Source organism: Oncorhynchus mykiss, chromosome 6 (assembly GCF_013265735.2).
Source record: "Oncorhynchus mykiss isolate Arlee chromosome 6, USDA_OmykA_1.1, whole genome shotgun sequence".
NCBI lineage: Eukaryota > Metazoa > Chordata > Actinopteri > Salmoniformes > Salmonidae > Oncorhynchus > Oncorhynchus mykiss.
Window position 1 is genome coordinate 63,125,438 of NC_048570.1, and position 22,116 is coordinate 63,147,553.

Here is a 22,116-nt window from a genome sequence, read left to right on the forward strand (position 1 = left end):
AGAGAGTAGCATGACACTGATGGTTTGTGTGACCAAAGTGTTTCGTCAATGTGCACTATACTGTTTATGCAATCCATTATAATTATTCATCATGGTTGAATCAAGAGCATATTTCTCACATCCAAGAGCCCTATATGCCCTACTGAGGTCTACATGTCACCCATGTCATTATAGACCAGACCTGGCTCCAGCCATCTTAATATTGTCACGTCCTGACCTTAGAGATCCTTTCAGGTCTCTATTTTGGTTTGGTCAGGGCGTGAGTTGGGGTGGGCATTCTATGTTGTGTGTTCTATGTTTTCTATTTCTGTGTGTTTGGCCGGGTATGGTTCTCAATCAGAGGCAGCTGTCTATCGTTGTCTCTGATTGAGAAAAAATACTTAGGTATCCTTTTCCCACCTGTGTTTTGTGGGTAGTTATTTTCTGTTTCTGCACCTGACAGGACTGTTTCGTTTTCAGTCATTCTCTTTGTTAGTTTGTTTGTGTTCAGTTTAAATAAAAATAACATGAACACTTACCACGCTGCGCTTTGGTCCACACCTTCTTCATACGACGACCGTTACAAATATCTACATGTTTTCACATGGATTCATGTCAGGGGAACTGTGTGACATGCTCTGGGTGTTTAGCCAACATAATACCCACCATCAACGTACCCACTGTTCCCTGGGTGATGATCCTGCGTGTGTCAGAGACAGGGAGAGAGACGATCAAGAAAACTGTCACGAGCAAGAAATTGAATGTTGTATATCAAGCGAAGGAGAGAGCAATATATGACAGAAAATGAGTATGGAACAACATGAGAGACAGAGAGAGAGTACCCCCTCTACCATGGTCCAGCTGCCTCTCCTGTAAATAAGGCTGGGTGAGGACAAGAGAGAAGGCCATCGTGGGCTGCTGCCTAAAACAGGTGGACAGACATTAGACATTTAATCCTGTCCCCTCTCATTTCGACCATCGCAATGCCCCATCATGTTAGAATGTGGAAAGGCACTTAGCCACTGAGGGAACTGTGAAGAAAAGAAGCCTGGCCCAGTGCCTATAACCACCAACCACCCACAAAGACATAATACAGTCACTCCTGCTCAGAGACAGGCACAGGCTCCACAGATATAGACTAGAACTTATAGTATATTTACAACATACAGTACAAGACATATGCAAGCACACTATATGCAAGTGTAACAGTATAACTTTAGGCCGTCCCCTCGCCATACCGGGCGCGAACCAGGCACCCTCTGCACACATCAACAACAGTCACCCACGAAGCATCATTACCCATCGCTCCACAAAAGCCACGGCCCTTGCAGTGCAAGGGAACCACTACTTCAAGGTCTCAGAGCAAGTGAAGTCACCGATTAAAATGCTATTTAGCGCGCACCACTGCTAACTAGCTAGCCGTTTCACATCCGTTACGCAAGCACACTACACAATACATGCACACTATACTCATGTGCTAACAAACACACACACGCAGTGCTGAGTGTCTCTGGAATACTGAATAGAACATATTGTTAGAATTAGCTGCTGGTCCATGACGTTCAGCCACAGAGACAGAGGACTCTTAAAAGGCCATGCAACAGAATGAGTTTCATCTGTAATGGAGTGTAAGTGACGATGTGGGTACATAGTCTCAATGCTGATGACCCACAGACAGACAGACAGACACACACACGCACAGTGTTTCTGTCCGGCTCACCCTGGTTGTAATGGGGCAGCTGTGTAGAGCCTGGCCTGGGCAGTAATGAGCGTTTCATTCATGAGTGGAGGGGTGTCTTGGAAGAGCCACTGAGACAGCCAGGCTTCCTGTGCCATCTGGGACCAACGTCCCCAGTTCTTAAAGTTCCAAACCAGGCCTGCCTGTCTGCATCCCTGTCTGTTTGTCTGTTTGTCCAATGATTATCATCATCATCACTCGGTCTCACACATCAGAGCTTTTAGCCAGAGAAACATGTTTACATAAAATAACTATGCAACTTTTGAAAGCTTTCCATGTGGAACTCAATATGGAAAATATATAATTTACAATTGGGTAAAAAACAGACCACCCGGAGATTTGGGATGCTCTAGGGTAGTAAATTGAATCATCGGCTGTTTCCAATTCCGAATGAAGTTCCTGTAAATTGCATCAAATTATTAAAAATGTTCCGGAAGAGGTAAGATGGAACATTTAAAAAATGTGAATTAGGTGAATTATTCATTTGAATCACTACAACTTATCAGGAATAGTGATGAACGGGAGACCATCAAACCACTCCCAACAGCAGCAGAATAATTCGTATTTTGATCTTCCCTAAAAAGTCAACCTCATTGGCTATGCTACTCACTTCAGCATAGAAAGGGACTAGAGGTAAGTGTCGCGTGTAAGTTGCCTTTCCTCTCTGTGCCTCTATCCAAATTGGTCCCAATTACAACATAATCTCATCCACTTCAGGAAGTTAAGCCTTGGCCTTTTTGTTCAATCAAACTCTGTCAGCCAGAACATTGTTAAATCGGGAATGCATTACCAATTGACATCAAAGCCAATGAGCACTGCCTCTCAGACCCAAGAAGAAAATGAATGAAGAATGAAGCAGTTGAGTTTGTGCACAGTGGCTGCTGCTCAGTTGAAACAGAACCACAACGTTTCCTGCAAGAGATTCAGACCGTCAAAAACATCATTTCATGTCTGATCTTCTCAGCCATTTGGCTTCAATATCGTATTTCAACTCCCCTCTTTTCTTATTTGGCAGCATGTTGACATACAGGAACTAAGAAGCAGTGAACTAAGTAACAACTCTGAAATGCCGTCTCCTGAGTCAATAATTAATCATGTCCTTCATCTGAATGTATAAATAGGTTCTCAAACATAATCAAGCGGCTGAAAGCTGGTGTCCTCCAACAGAGACAGCATCATTGCAGTCATACTGGGTCTCAAATGCTACACTGAACCTCATAGTGCTTGTAATGTCAGTAGTCAGACAGAATTACACTTGGTGCAGTCAAAGGGTGAGATATGCCAATCTAGGGTCAGAAGGAAAATCATTTGTATTCTGTTAATGATAGGATGTGCTAGTACTTATTATATTATTCCGACAGGTACAGACAAAACTAATAGCGAATTCTTGTTATTATTTGACGTGATTTGATTGTAATTCTTTTGCTGCTTATCTACCTTATCGATGTTTTGATCATGTAATGTTATATAACCTAATCTGCAACTCAATCCGAATCGATGACAAAGGCAGAGAAACCACAGAAGGACAGATGAAACATGTCACACATACACGGTGCTGTCTGCAACACTGAATAGTAATCTATTTAAATCCAGTAACTTTCAGAGTGAAGGTTTGTTCAGCCCTTATGCACAGGCCAGGGATATAAGCAAATCAGATAATCTGCTTTTGGAGATAGTGATAACTCCCTGTCTCTATTAGTGACTTAATTCAATTATCCCCACTGTATGTGTGATATAAAACACTACATTCAACGGGAGGGGATTGGGGTTGCAGGGGGTTCGGACACATGGAAGAATTGTCAAAAAGGTGCAATATTTTCAGTTTTTTATTTAATTTTCACTAGTTAGAGTTTTCTGATGCCCTGTATGATAAAGTATTATCTTACATCATATCTCTCAGTGACTTGATCTCTGCATGCTGGTGTCTCTGGCATCCTGTCATGCAATCCTCTCAACTCCATATAAAGCTCTCTTTTCTACTTTCTCTTATTCTGTCCACTGGGAAAACCTTACCCCTCAGCTCCCACCTGGAGTGAGGGGCTGTCACTCATACAACACATTTAGTCTAGTAGTTTAGTCATGGGAGAGTTGGCCACAGTCACCACAACCAGTCATAACTGTCCCAGCTTCTCAGGTGTGGATGGAGGACAATAACCATTGAAGGGCTTGAAGGGTTCGTTGAGTCATTATGATTCCACATAACACCATTACCCTTACCAAAGAACACTCGACAGACACTCTTTAAGTGTGTACCAGCATTATCAAATGCGTGTTTGTATACCAGCCATATCTATAACAATTAAATATCGGACTAGTTCAATATGAATTTTCTGTGGAAGACGGGGTCGCTCTGGTAGAGTTCACAGGCTTCTGTGGATATACACTATCTCTGATATTGTTGCATGTTGAAAAGGCACATTTGTGTGGTCGGGCACTGTAAATATGTCAGCTGTGAATGTTTCCTGGTTGGCTTGGCAGATATTAGTTTCCCAGATACAGTGGAGGACATGAGACAAAGCCAAACAGCTGTTTGCACAGTGTCCTCTCCACAACGTCAGAGCGATTGAGAACAAATATTATTACAGTTTTTTTCGATTGCTAAACGACAGTGGACACAACTGGAGTCACATGTGCAAAACTCTAACTACAGTCTTCACAGCAGCAGTTCATGTGGACCAAACTCTAGTTTGTTTTTCATTGCTTGAACACAGTTTTCAAAACTCTACATACTTATCCCATGACTTTAACCGCAACCTGCACAACACTGTGGATTTACAGCACTTTGTTCAAATGCTAACACACTGCTGTCAAAACTGTGAACCACACATTCAACACGGAATAGATTTCAGCCTTGTGCCTTTCAAACACTGCTGATTGCAATTTCAGCTGAAAGGCTAAGCAGTGTGTCTTGTTTTAGACTTGTTAGTGAACACACACACATATTACAGTATATATAGGTAGAGCTCAGAAAGACTCATTTTGGAAATGGAACAAGGAAGATGGGTTCGTGGAGGGAGAAGGGTGGCAGGGAGAGGGCGGATGCATGGAGGAAGACAAAGAAGACAAAGAGCTGTTATTTCAGATGAAATAAGGGCTACACTTATAGACCATGTCATGAACCATGGTCTCTCATTGAGAGAAGCAGGGTTGAGGGTGCAACCCAATCTGCAAAGATCCACAGTGGCATCTGTAATGCGAATTTTCCATCATGCAAACAGGTGAGTTACATCCTTACAGTAAATGAAAACATTACAGGAATCTATTTTGTATTGCAATTATAGAATATTTACACTGATATATATTACAGTAAGTTTGACTGTAAAATATATTTTTACAACAGGACCAAAGGCTGCCCCCAACAGGGGGAAGAGGAAAAATATTTTCAGATGCGCAGGAAAATGCTATTGTTGACATGGTTGTTGTCAACAATGCAATAAAACTGCGGGAGATTCAAGATAGAGTGCTGGCTGATAATGATATATTGAAAATGTTAATTCTGTCAGCACAACAACTATTGCTCGAGTCCTAAAGAAAACACCAAGTTACAATGAAACAGTTATACACTGTACCGTTCGAGAGAAACAGTGAACGGGTAAAAGAGCAAAGATACCAATATGTCCAGGTAAGACGTCTGAGGTTACGTACACAGCTATACAAAATATTTACAGTAAAAAAAAAACACTAGCATTTCTACAGTAAAACTGTGCACTTACTGTTTTTCAGAGAGTAATGGAGGTGGAAGCACTGGAAAGACCACATTCATTTGTATTTATCGATGAAGCTGGATTTAACCTTGCCAAAACATGGCGCAGAGGAAGGAATGTTATAGGTCAAAGGGCCACTGTGGAGGTTCCAGGCCAAAGGGGGGGAAATATCACCATGTGTGCTGCAATGGCCAATGATGGTTTGCTTCTCAACACACCACTCATTGGCCCATACAACACAGAAAGGCTTATAGCTTTCCTAGAACAGCTCTATGCTCAGCTAGTGCCAGCAGAACAGGGGAGCCAGTAGAAAACCCCAAGTTTTTGTCATAGTTTGTGATAACGTTGCTTTTCACCACTCTGCAGCTGTCACAGATTGGTTTGCAGCACATCACAGATTTATGGTTTTGTACCTGCCTGCATATTCAGCCTTCCTCAACCCAATAAAGGAGTTTTTCTCTGCCTGGAGGTGGAAAGTGTTTGGTCACCACCCACATGACCAAATGTCTCTTTGGAAGCCATGCGTGCCGGATGTGAGGACACGAGTCCAGAGGACTGCCAGGGATGGATAAGGCACTTCAGAAGGTTCTTCCCCAGGTGCATGGCAAGAGAAAACATTAGATGTGATGTTGAAGAAAACCTGTGGCCTGATGCTAGAGAGAGGCAGGATTAGCCCCTCAATTATTTGTTCGAATTACAGTATGTACTTTTAGTTTCTACCTTTTTTTTCTCATTACTGTAATTCCGTAAATTACTACAGACTATTGAAGCAAACTGCGAATTTTCATTGACCTTAAAGAATTGTTATGTTCTAAAAATTGTAATAAATCATGTGAAAGAATGTCACTCTTTTCTTTGAAGAAAATATTACTTTGTATGAAGTCACTGAAATTGTTCAAACTGTAAAGATGAAAAGTTTGTATTTTCTGTATTGGTGTTTGATGCTAGTGTTTTTACTCTCAGTGTGTTCTGAGTGACAGTGTGTGTTATCTCAGTGAGGGTTGTGCATAGTGTTTGGCTGCACTGAGCGTGTTTTGAGCCATGTGTTAAGAGTTGTGTTGCTTGGAATGAGTTTTGCAGGTGATGTGAACTGTTTAGCTCAGGTGACTGTTGGTAGTGCAGACTGTAGTTAGAGTTTTGCACATGTGACTCCAGTTGTGCCCACTGTCGTTTAGCAATCGAAAAAAACTGTAATGGATTTTACTCTGAATGGCTGTTTGACTTTTATTTGTCAGTTCAGCAACATGAAAGGCTTTCCGATAAGGCTCCTTCTAAAAGCCACATTCTACTCGTCTAATAATGGTATGATAACTCAGGCCCTATGGAAAATAAAATATATTTTACTCACATACATGTTCTCAGAAACACACACACACAGGTATTCCTGGGGATGTAGATGAGAAGGGAAACAGGAAGACAGGAAATTAAAGTCAGTCTCCCAATCAGACCTCAGAACACATTGTGATCACCCAATATCAACATAAAAGTACAAAGTGCCTCACGTTTCATAAACACGAGACAAATGTCTGGGGAATGAGCTGTGTGTGTGTGTGTGTGTGTGTGTGTGTGTGTGTGTGTGTGTGTGTGTGTGTGTGTGTGTGTGTGTGTGTGTGTGTGTGTGTGTGTGTGTGTGTGTGTGTGTGCGTGTCTGTGTGTGTGTGTGTGTCACTGTGTTGGGCACATAGCCCCAGAAGTTGCATTCAAGTCTCCAGTATCTTCTACAGGGCACTGCGATGTTTAGGTGAGACTACGAGAACAGAGAGAGAGAGAGACTGAGAGAGAGAGTGTCTTACGTACGTTTAAAGACTGGGCAGAAAGTGTTAGCGATGGCTTTCTTAAAACCATACTAAACAGGAGATTACATGCACCAGCTTGCTAAAAGAAGCTTGTTTGCAACACAAAACCCACATACATAAACCAGCGATTTAGCTGATCTCACGTTGATACTGGGCAGCTGCAACTTTCCTAGTCTAGGCTATCTATTCCCATCCCAGTTGAAATCAGGGGATCGGAAACCGTAAGGTTGATCAATGTAAAATACCAGTATAAGGAGTAGTAGGTTTACACTTCATTCAAACGTTTCATCTTAAATGACCTAATAATATTTGTGCCATTTGAAATAACCTTGTTAGACTACATTTTAATTTAATAAAAATAATAGATTCCACTCAATCACAATTGGGTTGATTTAGTTACACATTTCAAATATGGAGAGTGCAGGGATATCTCCCCCCCGCGATCTTGATAAGAAATGACACAACTTTTCAAGACAAGTTATAATTAAATCGATTACATAAATGGGAACAAAAAGAACAGAGTCGGCTACACCAAAGAGTTTTCCATTCATAAAACATGTAGGGTAAATTGCCACAGTAGATTTTCCATGGTAAATGAGGAAATACTTTATTTCAGTTGCATGAAATGATTGTCAAAAATCTACACCGATGATAATTCACACCAGAGGGAGAATATTTTTTCAAAGATGTTGACAGCAAGCAATAGGCTACTAAAAGTTAACACTGACATCAGGTTTAGGGAGCGGTAATTCAGTGGCCAATGATAATGATGGTTGCAATTGAGACAAGATGTGCGGGTGATTTTTGCGTAAATTGATGGTTTAACAATGGATTACCCTGTGTTAAATCGGTGGCCAATTGTGGTTGCAATAAGCCTGTTTTAACAATATTTCCTCTTCACTTCAGTTTGCACCTCAATTCATCATCTTTGGTTGAAGAGCGAGGTAGCGACACATTCCTTTCCCTAAACAATGGACAGGATACATGTGTCTTAAGTCTGTTTTTGTACATGGGGTTTGTTGTTTTTAATGTTTTTGCATAGCACAGTGTAAATTGGTGGGTGGAGTTATAGGAGAATGGGCTTATTGTAATGGCTGGAATGTTGTCAATGGAACGGAGTCAAACATGGTTCCCATATGTTTGATTGGTTTGATACCATTCCATTCCATGGGCATTGTCATGCTGAAACAGGAAAGGGCCTTCCTCAAACTGTTGCCACAAAGCTGGAAGCACATATTTGTCTAGAATTATATTGTATGCTGTGGCCTGGACCATGAAAAACAGCCCCAGATTATTATTCCTCCATCAAACTTTACAGTTGGCACTATGCATTGGGGCAGGTAGCATTCTCCTGGCATCTGCCAAACCCAGATTCTTAGGCTTGTATGCCGCTGCCATTGAAACCATTTCATGAAGTTCCTGTCAAACAGTTATTATGCTGATGTTGCTTCCAGAGGCAGTTTGGAACTCGGAGTGAGTGTTGCAACCAAGGACAGACGATTTTTACGCGTTACGTGCTTCAGCATTCGGCAGTCCCGTTCTGTGAGCTTGTGTGGCCCACATCTTCGCGGCTGAGCCATTCTTGCACCTAGACATTTCCACTTCACAATAACAGCACTTACAGTTGACCAGGGAAGCTCTAGCAGGACCGAAATTTGACGAACATCCTATGACGGTGCCACGTTGAAAGTCACTGAGCTCTTCAGTAAGGCCATTCTACTGCCAATGTTTGTCTATGGAGATTGCATGGCTGTGTGCTCGATGTTACACACCGGTCAACTATGGGTGTGGCTAAATCAGCCGAATACACTAATTTGAATGGGTGTCCACATACTTTTGTATATATACTGTAGTGTAATTTGCATGAACTCACTGTGCAATAATAGTGTTTAACATTCTTTTTTAATGACTGCCTCATCTCTGTACCCCACACATACAATTCTCTGTAAGATCCCTCCGTCGAGCAGTGAATTTCAAACACAGACTCAACCACAAAGAACTGGGATGTTTCCAATGCCTCACAAAGAAGAGCACTTAGAAAAATAAAATAAAAAGTTAAACTGCAAAAAAAGTGGCAAAGAAATGTATTTTATGTCCTAAATACAAATAATTATGTTTAGGGAAAATCCAACACAACACATCACTTACTACCACTCTTAATATTTTCATGCATGGTGGTGGCTGCATCATGTTATGGGTATGCTTGTCATCAGGAAGTACTAGGGATTTTTTTAGGATGAAAATAAACATAATAGACATTACAATAACCTTAAACTCAAAGCAAAATATACACTGGAGTTGCTTATCAAGACGACATTTAATGTCCGTGATTGGCCTAGTTACAGTTTTGACTTAAATCGGATTGAAAATCTATGACAAGAATTGAAAATGGCTGTCTAGCAATGATCAACAACCAACCTGACAGAGGTTGAAGAATTAAAAAATAGTGTGCAAATGTTGCACAATCCAGGTGTGCAAAGCTCTTAGAGACTAACAGTTGTAATCACTACCAAAGGTGATTCTAACATGTATTGACTCAGGATATCAGGTATGAAGGTAAGACCCAGATGCAGACACGTCAAATAAACAATGGTTTAAGGTCAGGGTAGGCAGAGGTCAAAAATCCAGAGGTGAGGTAAAGGTACAGGTCGGCAGGCAGGGTCAGGCAGAGTGGTCAGTCAGGCGGGCTCAGAGTCAGGACAGGCAAGAATCAAAACCAGGAGGGCGAGAAAAAGAGAGACTGGGAAAAGCATGAGCTGAGAACAAAAACACTGGTTGACTTGACAAACAAGACAAACTGGCAACAGACTTCACAGGTATAAATACACAGGGGATAATGGGGAAGATGGGCGACACCTAGAGGGGGGTGGAGACAATCACAAAGACAGGTGAAACAAATCAGGGTGTGACACAGGAGTGTGAATACTATGTAAATGAAATATTTCTGTACTTAATTTTCAATACATTTGCAAACATTTCTAAAAACATGCATTCACTTTATCATTATGGGGTATTGTGTGTAGATGGGTGAGAATTATTATTTTTTAACAAAATGTGCAATAAGTCAAGGGGTATGAATACTTTTTGAAGGCACTGTATATAAACTTGGTGAACTTCTCAACCCTCAAAACCCACCATTCAGGGTCTAAAAGAAAAGTTGTCCAAAAAATGTCAGGGCCAAATTGTCAGCTACTTAACACAGAGGAATTCTCTTGGTTGCTTAGCCTCTGATTATATAAGTGGGGATATGCTGGTATTGAAACTAGTGAGTGTCAGTAGCCTTTAAACCCACTCTCCCCTGTGGTCTTGGTCCCTCTAGGTCGTATAAGGTTATAGAGGCCAGTTAGTGGATCAGAAGTGTAGGAGGTAGTGCTTTTAACTGTGTGCGAGAGGGCAATAGTTCATGATATGTAATGTATGGAACTGTGAACCTTCCCTCAAAGAGTTGCATGCAAGCAGGGGGGACTAGGTGATTTGGAGGCTCCAGGCAGAGTCCAGTCTGAGGTTTGACATGCCGTGCTCGTTTTGGCCAGACAGCATCAGACACATGGCCTCTGCCTCGACGACTATGGCAGTATTATCAACAGCACCTGTCTTTTTACTGAAGAAATTAGATAACTAAAATATCTGCTTACCTAAGTAATTTATTTTTTCAATTATGCCCAGCTCACCCTTGATGATACAATATGTGAGGCCTGACGCAACTGCCTCTTCTGCCTAATGGTAAGCCAACCGCTGCACACAAGGGCTCCACTGTTGACCATGAAGGAGATCAGAGTTGTTCAGAAGACTGTGATTATATCAGAACTGCTGTCTGTGTGTTTTAAAATAGGTACAAACGTTAACACAAAGTACTAATTATGCCTGATGTTCTCTTTATAATAGTTGCATCACTAGTAGCGTTGCAGTTGTTTGTCAGTGTATCCTTGCAGGAAAAGACAACACAATTTCAAAAGCTCACACAGATGTCAAGTGTACACAGCAAGTCACGTAGTAACAATGATGAGGGAGAGCACTTTATCAGTAGGCCCCTGAGGAACCCGGCCTAGGCTAGACTATGTGTTGGATAAGGTGATGACACGAACAAGCTATGGAGTCTAAGCGCCAATGTGCTGCAAGAAACCATGAGGCCTAGCCCTTGATCCGGGGGCGAGGGACTGTTAATGTAACTAGCACATCAGGAACATGATGCACACACTGAGACTAGTAGAGCGTAATGTACCCTGACAGGGACATTGATATTTTAACTTGACAGAGGTGCACCCACCACGTCCCTCTGTTACCGATTGCTTTAAAAATGCCTTCTTAATCCTCAAACATGAAGGTTGTGTTTTCATTGACAAATGGCTTCGAAATCGTGTTGAGTCATTCTGATAGTGGAATAGGATTGGTTAACCATTTCCTGTTGCTATGCACATGCACTTGTAATGAAATAGCTACATTATAGAAGAGTGGCTAAAGTACATTTTCAATGATCAAGTATGAATTGAATCTTCCCATCTGTCATAACAGCCTCTGGGTTGAGGTAAGCTACTCTTTTCTCCTGAGATCAATGCTTCCGTCCCCCCACTGTTTAATTTAGGGAATTGGACAACCTGCTGTCAACAGAGGTAGATGTTGAAGTACCAAGAACCACAGCGAGTCATTTTTGTACATGTGGCAGCGGAAGAGCGCACCTCCTTCTTGGAATTTCATTATGTCAAAATGGCCCTCTCCTCTGTTCTCCTCAGTTCTCAACACTAGGTGGTGATGAGTTTACAGAATATTCCGTCCTACTGTGGAGCCAAATGGACATATTCATATTGCACCTATTGTGTCTCCCTCTAGACTAACATCAAGAAGCTCAATTTAGTTCAGAATTTGATATCTCACAATACTAGCCTAAATGCTGTCACTTGTATATTGCTAAACAACGAGGAGGTATTGCTCCTATCAAGCTAGGCTTTCGAGACATTTTGGTGAAAAGCTGAGCAAGGAGTAAAATCATTGATGTGTAATATTGTGATTGTGTTTTTGTATGTGATTGACTCTACATACAGTAATGAGAGTAAATTGATAGGGGTTACTCACAGTACTTGGAGGGGAAATGTGAGCGGGCACATGAGACGAGGCTTCAGTTTATGTCAGGAGAAAGTTGACAATGGTAGTGGAGTGGTCATCACCTCTTAATCAAGGAACAGGAGGGGACTTAGCTGGAAATACAAATAGCAGATACATTCCATTACAGAAGCGTCATCAGACATCAGACATCTCAAAATTCCTAAAGTCAAACACAGACCGCGCATCTCACCCACTTGACACATCAAAGTGGACTAAGAAACGTTCCTGAATAAATCAATGATCATCAACATAACAACTGCAAGCAGACTGGTGCACCATAGGTCCCAGAGCAGTGGGACAATTTTTAATAGTTGATCACATGGAAATATTGTCTCGTTTTCATCCGATACAGCATGTCAGATTTCTAACGTTTAGGTGTAGCCTAGGCTGCTGCAACATTTATGTCGTGAGTTTTTGCACGTATATGTCCGGAGTGATTGTGTTATCTTTGCTAAATAAATAACGGAGGAAAGTGGAAAGCCTACCTGAGCACACAATAAATGTGCCGCGTCAACCTCTCTCGTTAATGCTATGCTATGCTATGTTCAAGGCTATGCTATGCTATGTCAAGGCTATGCTATGTCAAGGCTATACACTTCATCGCTGCCGACGTGAGTGCTACGGGGCGGTAAACATTTGGCAGGTTACCTTCGCTTCCTGGGCACAGGGACTATGGTGGTCTGCTAGAAACATGAGGTATTATATGACTAAGTCAGGGAGAGGTTGAAAATGTCAGTGAAGACACTTGCCAGTTGGTCAGCGCATGCTGGCGCATGCTGGTAATAGATCTGGCCCCGTGGCTTTGTGAATGTTGACCTGTTTAAGGGCTTGCTCACGTCGGCTACCGAGAGAGTTATCACACAGTCATCCAGAACAGCTGGTGCTCTTGTGCATGTTTCAGTGTTGCTTGCCTCGAAGCGAGCATAAAATGCCATTTAGTTCATCTGGTAGGCTCGCGTCACTGGGCAGCTCGCGTCCTGGGTTTCCCTTTGTAGTCCATAATAGTTTTCAAGCCCTGACACATCCAACGAGCATCAGAGCTGGTGTAGTAGGATTCAATCTTAATCCTGTATTGACGCTTTCCTTGTTTGATGGTTTGACTGAGGGCATAGCTGGAGGGGCAGCTCTAGCCTTTAGCTCGATGGGGATGTTGCCTGTAATCCATGGCCTTCTGGTTGGGGTATGTACGTACGGTCACTGTGGGGACGACGTCGTCGATGCACTATTGATGAAGCCGATGACTGAGGTGGTATACTCCTCAAGGCCATTGGATGAATCCCGGAACATATTCCAGTCTGTGCTAGCAAAACAGTCCTGTAGCGTAGCATCCGTGGCATCTGACCACTTCCGTATTGAGTGAGCTCACAGGGTACTTCCTGCTTTAGTTTTCACTTGTAAGCGGGAATCAGGATGCTAGAATTATGGTCGGATTTGCCAATTGGAGGGCGGGGGAGAGCTTTGTATACATCCTCTGTGTGTGGAGTAAATGTGAGCTAGAGTTTTTTTTCCTCTGGTTGCACATGTGACATGCTGGTAAAGATTTGGTAGAACTGATTTAGTTTGCCTGCATTAAAGTCCCCGGCCGCTAGGAAGTGTCGCTTCTGGCTGAGCATTTTCTTGTTTGCTTATGGCCTTATAGAGTTGGTTGAGTGCACTCTTAGTGCCAGCATCGGTCTGTGCTAGTAAATAGATGGCTATGAATAATATAGTTGAGAACTCTTGTGGTAGATGGTGTGGTCTACAACTTATCATTTTTATTATTTATTTTACCTTTATTTAACCAGGCAAGTCAGTTAAGAACAAATTCTTATTTTCAATGACGGCCTGGGAACAGTGGGGTTAACTGCCTGTTCAGGGGGAGAACGACAGATTTGTACCTTGTCAGCTCGGGGTTTGAACTCGCAACCTTCCGGTTACTAGTCCAACGCTCTAACCACTAGGCTACCCTGCCGCCCCATATGGTACTCTACCTCAGATGAGCAGTACCTCGAGACTTCTTTAATATTAGACATCGCTCACCAGCTGTTATTGACAAAAAGACACACATCCCCACCCCTCGTCTTACCAGACGTAGCTTCTCTGTTCTGCCAGTGCATTGAAAATCCCACCAGCTCAATATTATCCGTGTCGTTGTTCAGCCACGAATCGGTGAAACATAGGATATTACAGTTCTTAATGTCCCATTGGTAGGATAATCGTAATCCTAGGTCATCCATTTTATTTCCAATGATTGCATGTTAGCAAGTAGAATCTATGGCAATGGGAGTTTACTCACTCGCCTACGGATTCTCAGAACGCATCCCGATCTGCGTCCTCTTTTCCTCCTTTTCCTCTTTTTCTTCACGCAAAATGACAGGGATTTGGGCCTGTTCCCGGGACAGCAGGAGTAAATGGTGAATAATCTCAGTTCTGATGTCCAGAAGTTATTTCGGTCATAAGAGTCAGTAGCAGCAACATTATGTACAAAATAAGTTTTTAAAAAAGGTTACAAACAACGCAGAAAAATGAACAAAATAGCATAATTGATTACGGGCATGTAAAACGTCAGCCATACTCTTCAGTGCCATTTCTGAGATATCTCTTGTTTGAAACTGAACAGATTGTGGTACAGCAGGCTGCTCCAAAGCAAGAGAGCTATAACTAGTGTTGAGCTATGGTGACAAGCCTTTTGTCTTCTGTATTTAAATTAGTCACTAACCAGGAGTGACAGGACCTCCATTTCCCTGCTGGGAGGGATTCTAGACCCTCGTTATGCAGCTCTATTTTAGAACAAGTTATTTCCTTCTTGGATGATTTTCATGACAATCCACTTAAAAAAATCCTTGCTGGTCTCAACACAATATCCTCCTTGGCCAGATAACAATTGTCCTTAATAATTCCATTGCTTAAATGAACTTAAAAATCGTCTCATGTCCCTGGCTTTAGGCTACTTGTTTTAATGGCTCTAACATGCTCTCATATTACAGCTTGTAGAGATTATCTAAAACATGTTTCCCAGCATTCTAATATGAGTTGAAGAAAATGTGAATAAAAGTTATAAGGTGAAACATCAGAAACCAAATTTTATTGAAAATCCTTTGAAAACCAAACATCGGAAGACACACTCAATGAAAGTCATAACTTGAGAGAGTTTGACAAGATCAAGTCAGAATATGACTTTGTTAGCAAAGGCATAATGGAGATTATGAGCCCCGTGGAGGCTACAACTGCCTCGAATACATCTCAGACATTACACTGGAGCGGAGACTGGCTGATGTCTCACTGTCGCCCCTGAGGACACTGTTGATCCAAGGCATGTAGGCAGAGAGCTTCATGTAGACAGCGTATTTCTCCACGGCACAGGTCTTATCGAAGGACAGGATCCCTGCAGCATACACTCGGCCGTCTTTGGGGTCCTGGACTGCCAGGGCACCGCCTGCGTCCCCAAAGCACACATTCTCCTGGTACTTGCTGGCTCCAGTACAGAACATGTGTCATCTACGGTTGGAGTGCTGCTCAGTATTTGGCCACCAGGGTTGTACTCTGCCTTACAGGAGCTATGCGATGCCACAGGCAATACCAGGTGTTTCAGTGACTTAGCGGGGGTGAAGAAGACCCCCCAACCCCAGCCTGTGATGATGCCTTTCTCCTGGGCTGCCTCAGCCAGGTCCTGGCCCCTCTCAGGCAGAGGGATGGGCATCACAGCCTCGCTCAGGGTGAATGGCTCCTTCAGCTGAATCAGAGCCAGGTCGTTGTCCCCAGTCTGATACGTTCTGGAAGCCTGGGTGCAGAACCACCTAGAAGGGGGAAGGGAATAATTCATAGGACCTCTTTTTGATGATCTCTTTGTGCTCTAACTACCTGTAAGACTGAACGTGATGATGTAGGTGAGAGAGCCCAGTGCAGTTCTGCTTGCTGAAAATACTGAATTGTCTGAATATTGTTTGAAAGAGATGGTAATGGTCATACTAGCCTCACCTTTTCTACAGCAACTTCTTTGGAGTCATCGGCTTGGATTGTCGCGTGATGCCTAAGTACACCTTGGGGATGATTGGTTCTTTCCCTGCGTGTCCTGTCTACTCTTCCTGACAAACAAGTTCTGCCAGCGGTCAGGACCCAGCGGTCAGAGATTAGAGCTCCCCCAGCGAAGCCCCCGTTCATGACGCTTTTTACTCAGGTAGACCATGGCCTGCCAGGGGACATGAGGGGCCAGGGTGCCCCTAATCATACGCCTGAAGCGCAGGTCTGGGCAAGAAACACAACAACATTATTTCTATACAATCTCTATATGGTTAAAACATCCCCAACTCAGCACCACCTAGCACATACTGCTGTGCAACTCAAACACAACTGTAAAAGATTATTGCAGAAAAATGAAATGTGGCTCAATACAATTCAACCTTAGTTTTAGTTTGAGTTTGCTAAAATCAGCACTATTCACTTGAATACACACAGCATTTGGTAATAGCTTTGTGGAACCTTTTAGCTTTGACCTGACAAAAGTTCAGTAAATTCATTAATCATCTACTATTATCTGAAAAAATAAGTGTTGACCTGACTTGAGCCAGACAAGGCTGGCTTTCACAGAATTACCTTGGAGGTCACAATACTCAGAAACCTAGATGAGGATGGAATTAGTGTCATTTCTCTTCCCAAACATTTTCCTGAAACGCTTGATGAGAGGTGGATTTTTGGAGGAATTTTACTTTTCAAGGCTTTCATGCATCTCATGTGTGTCGCTGCTGAATCGATTTTTAAGATAATCGGGATAATAGCTGTGAGCCGTGAGACTTAACATGGTTTTCACTTGAAAGTGATGGTGACATACTCATTTTGGCCACAGCTACTGTATTCTCTTCCTCTTACAGAGGCCAACAAGCTGAATAGGAACAGCTTGTGTCCTGCTCAGCTCAGAGTAGCGTAAGGGGAGCCATAGTGAAGATTGGCTTCAGAACATCCGATGAGAATGACAGTGTAATTGAAATGTGAGTGATATCCTTACACGAACCAGTCACAATGGGCCAGCAGACAAATTGCACGTGCGAAAACACACATGTGGAATGTGTATGTCCAATATTTTTGGGCGATATTCTGCATCAATGGTGTCACTAATACCCACCTTAACATAGACATGAGATTTAAAAAAAAGTTGTCAATGGCTCCTTGATCTTTAAAATGTACATGTTTTTGTTTGAAAACATTTCATTCCTCTCACTTTGTTGACATTTCAATCTAAATCAGAAGAAGTAAGCCCGTATTGGCATAAAGCAGGGAGTTGGTTATGTGTCAGTTAGACAGACCTGAATTGTTTGGGATCTCATCAATTGATTTGATTTTGATTTTGATTTTGATTTTGTCCTTTCTTGCCAGACAGACACAGGAGACCGCGAGGAGCACTGCCAGGGATGACCTGCGGACAGAAGGAACACATGAGTACAGTACACACACACAGAGTCAACTGACAGACAGAGCCCAAACACTCACGGGTACCACAACTAACGGTTCCTTTACTTAAGGCCTCTTGGGGCTTGCATGTTTACTTATATTTAGAAAAGGTCTCTAGATAGAGCAGTTTGAATGTTTTTTGAAAGATTTAAGTAGCTGCGTTTCCCTGCCATTTCACAAAGATCCATTTTCCAAAGACATTCCAGAGATGAATTTGGATTGGTACTGCAAAGACAACAATTGCCAGGCTACTAGGGTTTCGTTGAGGAAATAATATGAAAAGTATAACATACCACATTTGATGGAAATATCTGTTTATGAGTTTGTATGTTGAGCTGTGTCTCCTCTGTAAAGACGATGTACTCCGTGAGAAGTTATAGGACCAAGGCCTTATATCTACTGAAGAGAGAACTCACCCCCTGTCTGCCCACCCATGGGAATTTTGCTGGACACAGCTTCAGTTCTGATTCCCGAAAATCGGAGAGATTGCAAAATCTCTGTTTATGCCAACCCGTTATTGGAATCGTGTCCAAACCCTAACCCTGGCCCCATCTGGAGTTCAGCCACTGCCAACTAGAATCAGAGAAGATCATCGGAGGGATAAATCATTTCATAGGGTATGAATTATGAAATCAGAACAGGACACAGCACATCTATAATTTGTGTGTCAATTTGGTTTATTGAAAGTAAATGAGGAGCATATAAATTCCGCATCAGAGTGTGTTATTTAAAAAATGTGGTACCATCATAATCCACAAACATTTTCTTGATTATGCTATTTGGAAAACCCCGAAAAAAATAGTTGTTGTTGTTTGTTGTTGACTCACATTTGCTGTTTCCGACTCACTTTGGTAACACTGTACTTGACATCCAGCGTCATAAAACATTATGACACAGTCATAACCATGTCATAATATGTCATAACAGCTGATATAACTTGTCAGTTATAATATGGTCATAACACTATATTGCGTTATTTTATGGCTGGTTATAACACCTACAGTGCCTTGCGAAAGTATTCGGCCCCCTTGCACTTTGCGACCTTTTGCCACATTTCAGGCTTCAAACATAAAGATATAAAACTGTATTTTTTTGTGAAGAATCAACAACAAGTGAGACACAATCATGAAGTGGAACGACATTTATTGGATATTTCAAACTTTTTTAACAAATCAAAAACTGAAAAATTGGGCGTGCAAAATTATTCAGCCCCCTTAAACCTGTCTACGATATTGGTTCCCAATTGGGAATCAACCCTCCCACGTTCAGCTGAAACGGTGGCGCATGGAACGCAAAAATATTCTTACAAATATTTAACCTCCACACATTAACAAGTCCAATAGCTCAAATGAAAGATAAACACCTTGTTCATCTAGCCAGCAAGTCAGATTTCTAAAATGTTTTACGGCGAAAACATAGCACATATATATGTAAAACCACCACCAGACACAGCTCATTTGAATAGCCAAAACATGCAATCAACAAACGCAGGATTAAAAAATAAATCGTTCACTAACCTTTTGAAAATCTTCATCAGATGACAGTAATATGACATGTTACACAGTACATTTTTTTTTCTTTCAATAATATGCCATTTATATCCATAAATGTCCATTTACAGTGAGTTCACGTTCAGAAATTACTCAAAAATGCCCGCAGGAAATCTAGGTAGCGCGGCAAGATAACGTAAATAGACATCATAAACTTTGACTAAATATACATGTTCTACATATAGTTAGAAAGATACACTGCTTCTTTATGCAACCGCTTTGTTAGATTTATTTTTAACGTTACAGAAATCGCACACTATTCAATATGCTGAGACGGCGCTCAGTTCCAAGCTACATTTCTACGTAATGTTGGAGTCAACAGAAACACAGATTTAAGCATAAATATTCCCTTACCTTCGATGGTCTTCGTTCAGAATGTTCTGGAAGGCTTCATACTTACCCAATACATCGTTTGGTTTCAAGTCTTGTGTCTTTGTATTAGCTACTGCTAATAACATCAGCTGAAATGCACCCAAAACGTCCTCTGGTCCGGAAAAGTTGCGCATCAAAACTTCAAAATTACATATTATATGTCGACTAAACAGGTCAAACTAAGTGCAGAAGCAAGCTTTATGATGTTTTAGACACACAAAACAAACTTCAATTCAATCGGCCATCGTCTGCCCTTCTCTTGAGTGCTGGAACAAAGGAATGGCTGGGACCAATTCGCGCCCCTACGCACAGCCTATTTTCTCGTGGCACGCACTAATTTCACTCCCATAGGGTCAATTCTCGCGGGATTTCTACTGAAAGAGGACATCTAGCGGAAGAGATAGAAAGTCTCCACAGAATCATAACTGGTTGGGAAGGGTGGGGGCCATGACGTCAAAGTTGCTCCAACTTTCATGGCCACAAAAACTAGTTTGGAAGAATGCCTGCCCTGTGAGTTCTGCTATACTTACAGACATAATTCCAACGGTTTTAGAATCTTTAGAGTGTTTTCTATCCAATAATAGGCCCAAACCATGATGCTGCCACCACCATGTTTGACAGTGGGGATGGTGTGTTCAGCTGTGTTGTTATGTTTGGCGTAAAAGCGTTTTGCATTGTTGCCAAAAAGTTCAATTTTGGTTTCATCTGACCAGAGCACCTTCTTCCACATGTTTGGTGTGTCTCCCAGGTGGCTTGTGGCAAACTTTAAACGACACTTTTTATGGATATCTTTAAGAAATGGCTTTCTTCTTGCCACTCTTCCATAAAGGCCAGATTTGTGCAATATACGACTGATTGTTGTCCTATGGACAGAGTCTCCCACCTCAGCTGTAGATCTCTGCAGTTCATCCAGAGTGATCATGGGCATCTTGGCTGCATCTCTGAACAGTCTTCTCCTTGTATGAGCTGAAAGTTTAGAGGGACGGCCAGGTCTTGGTAGATTTGCAGTGGTCTGATACTCCTTCCATTTCAATATTATCACTTGCACAGTGCTCCTTGGGATGTTTAAAGCTTGGGAAATATTTTTGTATCCAAATCCGGCTTTAAACTTCTTCACAACAGTATCTCGGACCTGCCTGGTGTGTTCCTTGTTCTTCATGATGCTCTCTGCGCTTTTAACGGACCTCTGAGACTATCACAGTGCAGGTGCATTTATACGGAGACTTGATTACACACAGGTGGATTGTATTTATCATCATTAGTCATTTAGGTCAACATTGGATCATTCAGAGATCCTCACTGAACTTCTGGAGAGAGTTTGCTCCACTGAAAGTAAAGGGGCTGAATAATTTTGCACGCCCAATTTTTCAGTTTTTGATTTGTTAAAAAAGTTTGAAATATCCAATAAATGTCGTTCCACTTCATGATTGTGTCCCACTTGTTGTTGATTCTTCACAAAAAAATACAGTTTTGTATCTTTATGTTTGAAGCTTGAAATGTGGCAAAAGGTCGCAAAGTTCAAGGGGGCCGAATACTTTCGCAAGGCACTGTACATAAGAGAGTCAAAACCCAGAAAACCTACCACACAAGGCAACACATTCCATTACACCATAGCCTACATGTCAACAGTATGTTTATGTTATATAAAAATGTTTGAAATTGACCATATTCAATTATTGTAATTGCGCACACATTGATGTCAGATATTTTTTTTTTATAAAAAAATAAATAAAATCACCTTTATTTATCCAGGTAGGCCAGTTGTGAACAAGTTCTCATTTACAACTGCGACCTGGCCAAGATAAAGCAAAGCAGTGCGACATAAAACAACAACACGGGATAAGCAAAAGTAGGTGTCATTAACACAATAAAAAAAATCTATATACAGTGTGTGCAAATGGAGTAAGGAAGTAAGGCAATAAACAGGCCATAGTCGCGAAGTAATTACAATTTAGCAAATTAACACTGGAGTGATAGATGTGCAGAAGATGATGTGGAAGTAGAAATACTGTTGTGCAAAAGAGCAAAAAAAGTAAATAAAAACAGTATGGGAATAAGGTAGGTAGTTGGATGGGTGATTTACAGATGGGCTATGTACAGCTGCAGCGATCGGTAAGCTGCTCAGATAGCTGATGCTTGAAGTTAGTGAGGGAGATATACAGTTGAAGTCGGAGATTTACATACACCTTAGCCAAATACATTTAAACTCAGTTTTTCACAATTACTGATATTTAATCCAAGTAAAAGTTCCCTGTCTTAGGTCAGTTAGGATCACCACTTTATTTTAAGACTGTTAATGTCAGAATAATAGAATGATTTTTTAAGCTTTTATTTCTTTCATCACATTCCCAGTGGGTCAGAAGTTTACATACATTCAAATAGTATTTGGTAGCATGGCCTTTAAAATTTTTAACTTGGGTCAAAGGTTTTGGGTAGCCTTCCTCAAGCTTCCC

At 41.7% G+C, this 22,116-nt stretch overlaps 1 pseudogene across 1 annotated transcript; it reads right to left on the reverse strand.

The window, feature by feature from the left end:
- Positions 1-15,410: 15,410 nt before the first annotated feature.
- On the reverse strand, positions 15,411-18,200 carry LOC118964918 (annotated as a pseudogene). The gene is made up of 4 exons (XR_005052189.1): positions 18,035-18,200; positions 17,597-17,706; positions 16,275-16,541; positions 15,411-16,093 (listed from the first exon to the last, which is right to left on the reverse strand). The product of XR_005052189.1 is annotated as a haptoglobin-like (transcript).
- Between the last annotated feature and the right edge of the window lie 3,916 nt (positions 18,201-22,116).